General features: G+C 45.1%; 1 pseudogene; it reads right to left on the bottom strand.

The window, feature by feature from the left end:
* Positions 1-1,441: 1,441 nt before the first annotated feature.
* LOC103265436 lies at positions 1,442-7,792 on the bottom strand (annotated as a pseudogene).
* Positions 7,793-8,213: the final 421 nt, after the last annotated feature.

The raw sequence follows: 8,213 nt of genomic DNA, 5'->3' as shown, positions 1-8,213 counted from the left end.
ATTTTAAACGGTGGCATCTTAGGTGATGACAGCCCTGGGACATGGACAGAAAACCAGGACTTGTTCGGGACCTTCATCTTCGTATCACTTTCTAATCAGCTAAGAATAAGGCAGAGTCTCCCTGTGAATCCCACAGAGCCACTGCAGGGTATTTCCCAGCTGACCTGTCAGCCAGAGACCTGGATTCAATCTCCATTCACCTCTTAAGCCTTCAGAGGGTCAACTCACCTCTCTGAGCATGTTTTTCACCTGAATACATGGGCAAGACTGGCCTGCCTCCATCAGAGGGATAAAGTGAGAAAGGAGATGACAGAAAACACACATGGAAGTCTGAGAACAGAGCATGGGAGAACTAGCACCATGGTCCTACTGTTGCTTAGGGGCCCAGGGGCTGCAGGACAACCTTCTGCTGTCCTGAGGCACCATGGCCCCTTTATAAGTGCCGTTTAAAACATGGGTTGATTTTGGCATCTTAGGAACTGGAAACCGAGGTTGGTTTACAAGATCCCAGGTCTTACAGTTCCTTTCCTCCACATCAAACAGAGTTGAAATAAGATAACAGCACTGCCCTTTAGAGATCTTCCTCAGACCCTTGGATTATCCAAGATTCTAGAATTTCCTTTTTTTTTTTTTGAGTTGGAGTCTCCCTCGGTTGCCCAGACTGGAGTGCAGTGGCTGCTCCCAGCCACCGCAGCCTGGACCTGCTGGGCTCCGGCGATCCTTCCGCCTCAGCCTTCCGAGTAGCTGGAATTACAGGCATGCGCCACCACGCCCAGCTGAGTTTTTGATTTATTGTAGAGATGAGGTCTCACTGCCCAGGCGGGTCTCGAACCCGCGGGTGAGGGTAATCCACTCACCTCAGCCTCCCAAAGGTGCGGGATTACAGGCTGAGCCACCGAGCCCGGCTTAGAATTTTCTTCTCTCCACCAAGTGGAAATCTTGCCTGCCCACCCTGACTGGCTTACATCGCCAGTCACTCGTCCCTCACAGCAAGTGGGAGCAGGGTCTCCCTGTAGTGTTTCTTCACAGCCTCATTTCTTCCTCTAGTGTTAACACTGAGAAAATTGATAGCTGTAAGGAATAACTGAGTTAATACATGAGAGCTATTAAGAGAGTATCACATAGGAGATACCAAAGCTTATTGTTACATTATTATCCTACTCTTTGCACTACAGACACTCGAGTCTTCCTAAAACATCGTGTTCGGTGGCTTCCTGTTTCTTCACAGAAGAAAAGCACATCCTCTCTGGATGGGCACTGAAGGCCTGCCTCCTGGCTGCTGTCCCTTCAACTCTCCACTCAACAATGCTGTGCTCCATCCCAGCCTGGGCTTTTCCCTCTGGGGAGGAGCCTGTCCCTGGCCCTCCACTTGCTGTGCTCACTGGCACAGGCCACAATCTGCCTCGTCTAGGAGCTCAGCTGACCATGTATATAACAGCCACTAGAGACAGAGCTGCTTCCTCAGCTTCTCAGAAACTTCCATGGCACCTGATAGGCACTGGCTGTTCCACGCCCATCCTATCAGGGGACAGACAGAGGCCAGAAAGCATAGGGTGAAAACTTCACTCTCAAGGGTCTCTTGGGAAGTGAAAAGTTAGAAGACGGAGACTCTAATTCAGTTCTGAGTAAGAAGCTTCTGGCATTCAGCTCAAATCTAAGTTGGATTCTAATGTAATCCAAGTAAAACACTTCAAGAAAAGGGGTATATTTCTTACCAAAAGACAGTTTGTACACATTCACAGTTACCTGTTCGAATGTCATCATCAACACCTTCCACAGACATAACGGCATTTGGAATTCCTTTCCCGTGTAAATCTCTCACCATGCCTTTGATGCCACAATGAACCTGCTTGGCAAATATGATGAAACACAGGGTGAGGTCACCAACCAGCTCTGGACACAACCAGCTAATGGAGTGGACTATAAATCTAGCGTCAATTCAATCCCCACCAAGAACACACACAATGCCTTGTCTCATTCCAAAGCTGACTCTGCATGGATTTTGTATGTGAACTTCCTCTGCATTCCTTTTGAATCCATGTGCCAAAAAATCTTCCATTAGAATTCAAATATTCCAGAGGTTTAAAAAATATTAGAACCTGAGATCATTCATAAAAACACACCTATGAAAAACTGAAATTTAATTTCTATAGGCCCGTTTATTTGGACTTTGTTGGGCTATATGGACCTAATGACTTAAAAGTCAGAAAGAAAATTAGAGAATCAAAGAGGCCTTCCTAGCCGGACTTGGTGGTTCAGTCTGTAATCCTGCGCTTTGGGAGGCTGAGGTGAGTGGATTGCCTGAGACCACGGGTTCAAGACCTGCCTGGGCAACTTGGCGAGACCTCACCTCTACAATAAATAAAAAAATTAGCCAGTTGGGGTAGCAAGTGCCTGTAGTTCCAGCTACTTGGAAGGCTGAGGCAGAAGGATCGCCGGAGCCCAGCAGGTCAAGGCTGCAGTGGCTGGGAGCATGCCACTGCACTCCAGTCTGGGCAACAGAGTGAAACTCCAACTCAAAAAAAAAAAAAAAAAAAGAGGCCTTCCTATAAATGACAAATGTATAGAACACTTCCAATGATTAGTTGTGTCATACCATGCACATCAACTCAGAGTCCTGTGCCTCAGTTTCCCTATCTTTAGAATGATAAAACAATCCAAAGTAACATACCATTATTTCCAGTGACTTTCTTTATACATATTACTATGCCTGGGTACTTTATTCATATGAGGCACTTCAGTTAAATTGCATACTTACTTGAGAATGATTAGGTTGCCATAGGCAAGGCCTTATCTCTTTACATATATTCAAAAGAACCTTCCCTCAGGAAATTCCAGAATGGAGACAGAAATTCCATGGTTGAGTATAAAGGATGGTGCTCTTTGTGGCTCTATGGCAGGCCCAGGATGACAGCCAAGATCTGAAGCACTAATTCCGTCCTGTGTACTCGTTCCTTAGCTAGTCCCCCTCTGCACTGCCCATGCCCACACCGTACCTGTTTCATGAACACAATCAGAGATTCCCGGTTATTCTCCCATTCCTCAGGCAGCTGGTTCTCATGCAAATATTTATCACAGCCCACATAGATGGACAGCTTGAAACAGTTTGTGTGAAGGTAGCTGAAATCGTTCAGACCTGCCAAGTCAACCGGACATTTTAACTGAGCAATGCTCAAAGTAGCAGTGGGGGATAGGGGAGCAGCAAGAATGTTTAAGCATATTCAGAAGACTTCATCTGAACAGGAAGGCATAATGTCTACTATAGACAAAATCCTGCGTTGGGGCAAGCGTGTGAGAGTTGGAGAGAACTGAAAGGATGCAGTCAGAACAGCTTAGGTCAGCTTACATGCAAGGACATCTTTGACAAAAGAAGGATGAAATAACTACTTTTTAGATTAAATAGTCACTTTACTAACCTCGGTTTCACACATCATTTTTGGAGGAAAGGTATCATTAATTAACACCCTTGATCTTAAGTGCCTCATTAAATTGATCTATAGTTTTGCCATCTCAGTTATAGCTCCAGTTTTCTACTTTGAGTCATAACAATAGCTGTCCATACCACTATTTAATAAGTCTCTCACATAAGCCACGATCTGTCCTAAGCACTCTGCATCGATCAGGTCATTGAAGCTTCCCCCCAGACCCAGCAGAGGTAGGTAGAACAGCACAATTTTACAAATAAGAAAATTAAGTTTGAGAATGGGAGAAAAGAATTGTACCCAGGATCATGTGTCTGGAAATGGCCAGAGTCAGGGTTTGGGCCCAGAGCTCCAAAGCACAACTGCCTGGGGACAACAGGGCACACACACTCACCCGCAAGTCTGAAAACAGACAAACCTTCTGCATCTTGGCAAGACCATAACAGGATAAAAAGTACCCAGCCTGGCATATAGTTGGTCTCTGTATTAGTTTCCTAGGGCTGCTATTGCAAATTTCCACAAACTGGGCAACTTAAAGCAACAGAAATTTATTCTCTCACAGTTCTGGAGACCAGAAGTCCAAAATCAAGGTGTTTGTGCTCCCTCCAAAGCTTCTAGAGAATTCTTTCTTGCTTCTTGCAGCTTCTGGTTCCCCAAGTGAGTGTTCCTTGGCTTGTGGCTACATCATTCTGCCTCTGTCTTTATGGGGATTTCCTCTCTGTTTCTGTCTTCTCCTCTTCTGCCCCTTATCAGTAAACTGACCACTGATTTTAGGGCCAGGTAACCCAGGATGACCCCATCTCAATTAAACTTACAAAGATCCATTTTCCAAATAAGATAACATGCACAGGTGTGGGTTTTAGAAAAGCAGACATTATGCTTTTTGGGGGGCACCATTCTACCCACTGCACTACCCAATATTTGTGAAATGAATAAAAAAGTGTTCAGTGGCATGAAGTACATGTGGCCTTCTTCCCAGCACTTTTGGTTTTGAGCAGGATGATTCTGCTTGAGTGTCTGAAAGGACTCACCAATAGAAAGCTCCTCTAACCAGTCCTCCCTGGGCCCTGAGGGTCAGTCACAGAAAGCAGAAGTTGGGTGGGCTGAGCTATGCACCACTGAGAGAAAGTGCTGGACTGTGGCCACTAGATGTTCTTTCTTCCTCCCTGGCCACTTAGCTCAAAAAGTGACCCTCTACTGCAATGCTTGGTATCAGAATCATGGCTTTAACTCTGCATCAGCTGGCTGTCTTGTCACTGAAGTCAGTGGCAAAATGGTACCACATCTATGGTCACTCTAAACCAGATTCCAGATTCGAACCACTCATGTGTCATCGGCAATAGGCCTTTGACCACACTTGTCAACAACAAGGAACAATAAAGAGGGTGAGATGGTGCCAAGTTAACAGAAAATCCTTCACTTGGAGCCTGGTCTGGTTGAAGAAGACCAGTCAAAATTCATTCAGTCAAACCCATAGTATGAATTACAGAGAGTGCAAGGAGATCGGGGACAGCAAATCCACCAGCTAACAACACAGGTTTTGACTTACTGGGAGGGCTGAACTCCTCTTTGCACATAAAATTATTACTATTCCCACCCTTTTAAGCCTTGTTAGTACTGAAATAAATGCTATATTTAAAAATTCTAGAGCAGGACTGCCATTTTCTAATGTGTGCCTTCAAAGTATTAGAAGTTTTTGAAGAACTAGCAAAATGAGAAAGCAAAAGAGTGGTGGAGAAGCTTGGGCAACACTGTCATTGCTGCTGACTGCCCACCTGTCAGTGTGTCGCCTTGCTGAGAGTACCTGGTCAGAGAATGGCTTCAGAAGCTATGTCCTGTCTGACATGGGTAAGCAAGGGGCTGTGATGTGCCCCAGATTGTTCTTTATAAGCCTTCAGTCCTGGCGGGGCAGTGAGACATTCCTTCATGTTCTCTCTCTGACTGGGATCCTTTTCTTGACATGACCTTCAGTGTGGAACATGGACCACAGAGCCGTATCCCTTACAGCTCCAGACCTGATGTTCCTATAGCACCTGCCTTCTCCATGGAGGAGACGCAGTCAGGAACAGTGACAGCATGTGCACTGCAAACGCTATGCATCTGGATGTGTGCACGTATTCACCCTTACTCTCAGCTGGGATGCTCTCCATTAGGGAGCACCTATCAGTGCTCTGCTAATGAGTACAAAAGACCAGCACAAGAAGACGGGGGAGGGGGAGGAGCGGGGAAGGAAATTTGGAGTCGTACTTCATTTATCTACAAAGAAATGAATCCGCAGACTTCATCACACTGCCAGGAAAAAGGATGATTAAAGAGGCTCAAGCTATCACATGGCTCTGCCACTAAGTCCTGGAAATAATGGAAAATATAATTGATAGAAAAAAAAATCAAATGCTGCCTATGTGATTACATGACAGCCAACTTTCTATAATGTTACTATTGACCCAACATGGGAAATCCAGCTGTGTCCATACCCAGTTTATTCACTGCAGCCATAAAAAATAAACACATATTTTACTTAAAGATCTTCTTGTAGGACAGTTTTTTAAGGCTAAAATTAAAAGGCATGAATGCTTTTTCCCAACAGAAAATTTTCTTGATAGGTTGAGATTTTTTTTTTTTTTTTTTTCTGTACAAGGCAAAACCATGATGAAAATAAATAAAATGCCCCTGCTTGGTCTACCAAGAAAAAATGGCAAGCTTTCAGCGAAATAGTCATGGAAACAAATATTTCTACCTATGTTTTCTTTTTCCAAGGGTGGGAATATACTTGAGAAGTATGTGAATGCTGAATTTCTAGCAAAGTGGAATAATATGAAAATCAACTAGTATAGTGATATAGAGGATATGCTTGCTAGAAGGTTCCATGGTGGGGTAGCGAGTGAAAGAGAGCAGTCAGCAGAGGACGGTAACTTATAACTGTTTCTGATAAGCCATATGTTGAGCACATCCACGCCCTCCACCTATGAAATCTTCATAGCATCCTAGAAGGAGACATTACCACCGCCACCATTATCACCATCATCCTTATCTCACCATGCCCATTTTACAAATGGGAAAGTATGAGGGTACAGAGTGGTAAAGTAACCTGAAGCATCACACAGTAGTTAAGTGACAGAATGGGATTTGAACCTAGGTCTGACATGGAATGTCTTTAAAATTCATCATTGACTTGATCAGCCCCCGCAAAGAGAAGAGAATAAGCCATGAGCATTAGACCTGAGGTTCTGCAATACAATGCAGAGGGGCCTTAAGAGTGGAACATCCTCATCCTGCCTGGTTTAGGAGCCCTGAGCTGGGAACAGCCCTGAGACAGAAAACCAAGTGCTCATCCCCTGGCATATCGATCATGGAGTCCTCTGTTTGCTACCAAGGAGTTTCCAAAATCTCTGCCGGAAGTCTCTCCAGTCCCGTGTGGATGCCAGAAGCAATTTCTTGGATTGCCCACACTGCACACAGTAGGCTCTGACCACACGTCACGCGTGTGATGGGAGCCTGGTTCGCTGACTGCTGGAGGACAGCAAGGAAGCATTAAATGGCCCTCACAGTTTGCTGGGTCTCAGGACACCCCTGCAGCTTGAGCCACCTCACACCTGTGCTTGAGATCAATGCCCAGCCCCCGATATGGGTTTACAGCATGGACATCCCCCAAAATAAGTATCACTCTCCAGTGCCAGCACCAGGAAGTTCTCTGCCCTTTCCATGGGTTTTCTGTTTGGTTGGTTTTGGTCCAACATTGCCACTAAGTTTAATTTTATCCATTTCTGATGACAAAATCTGAATAGTTCAGTGGCTACGGGCAGAGACCCCAGTTCTTCTCCTTTCCCACTCGAGCAGCTCCTTTTGGGTCTTCACACCTCTGTTATCTCATTCATTAAACGGAGAGTAAAGCACACCCCTCATGGATCACAGTGAGTGCAAGAGAAAAGTCTGTGCAAAGTGCTTCGTCAAATGCAGGCACCTCGTAAATGTTCAGCTACACAGACATCGTGAAACAGCAACACAGACAGCAGTGGTACAAAGAGGGCAGGGTCCTCCTGTCCCAGCAGCCCACCCTCACTGGCCCAAGATGCCAAGCAGGGCAGGTTGGAGGCTTACTTCCTGTGATGGTGTGCCAGGAGACCCCGTTGACAGTGCCCTTCTCCTTCTGGAAGTCCTCTGTGTGGCACACTCTCCCCTGGGCGTCAGTCATGAGATGGTGTGTGGAGGCATAGGAGTAGGCCAGTCAGCAGAAGACGTGGTCGTCGGGTGTGGGGGCGTGTTCCTAGGTCTTCCATGGGACTGCACACGAGGTTGTAGGGGTAGGCCACCACCAGCTCGCCCCCCTGTAGGTTGCCACCCAGCAAAAAGGGGATTTTTTTCCATCCAGGCTATGATGACTCTGGTCTCCACGGCCACTTGTGAAAACCCAAAATTGATAAGAAAAATAAGAAGGAAACCACTTTCTCTATCTAGCTGTCAAAACAAGGATAGATTCAAAAAAGTAGTCATTACATGGAATAATGCTAGGACAATTTTGAATTTCAAAATCTATTCTGGAAAAGCTTAAAGGAGACAAAAACACTTACAAATTTATCAAAAATTTATTTGGGTAGGGAGGGACAGAAAATAGGCGAAATGTGAGCATTGGCCAGATGTTTTTAAATACTAAGAAATGCTTTTTTTTAAAAAATATGAGCATGGTAATGGTGTTTTGATAGAAAATAGTTTCAAAAGAGTGTCCCTATTTAGAGATATATCTACTGAAAATTAACAAATGAAACAATTGCCTCAGCTGGAATTGCCTCAATA

The sequence above is a fragment of the Carlito syrichta genome, unplaced genomic scaffold (genome assembly GCF_000164805.1).
Source record: "Carlito syrichta isolate Samal-C Ts95f unplaced genomic scaffold, Tarsius_syrichta-2.0.1 Scaffold3289, whole genome shotgun sequence".
Taxonomy (NCBI): Eukaryota; Metazoa; Chordata; class Mammalia; order Primates; family Tarsiidae; genus Carlito; species Carlito syrichta.
This window is presented reverse-complemented; position numbering and strand designations above follow the sequence as displayed.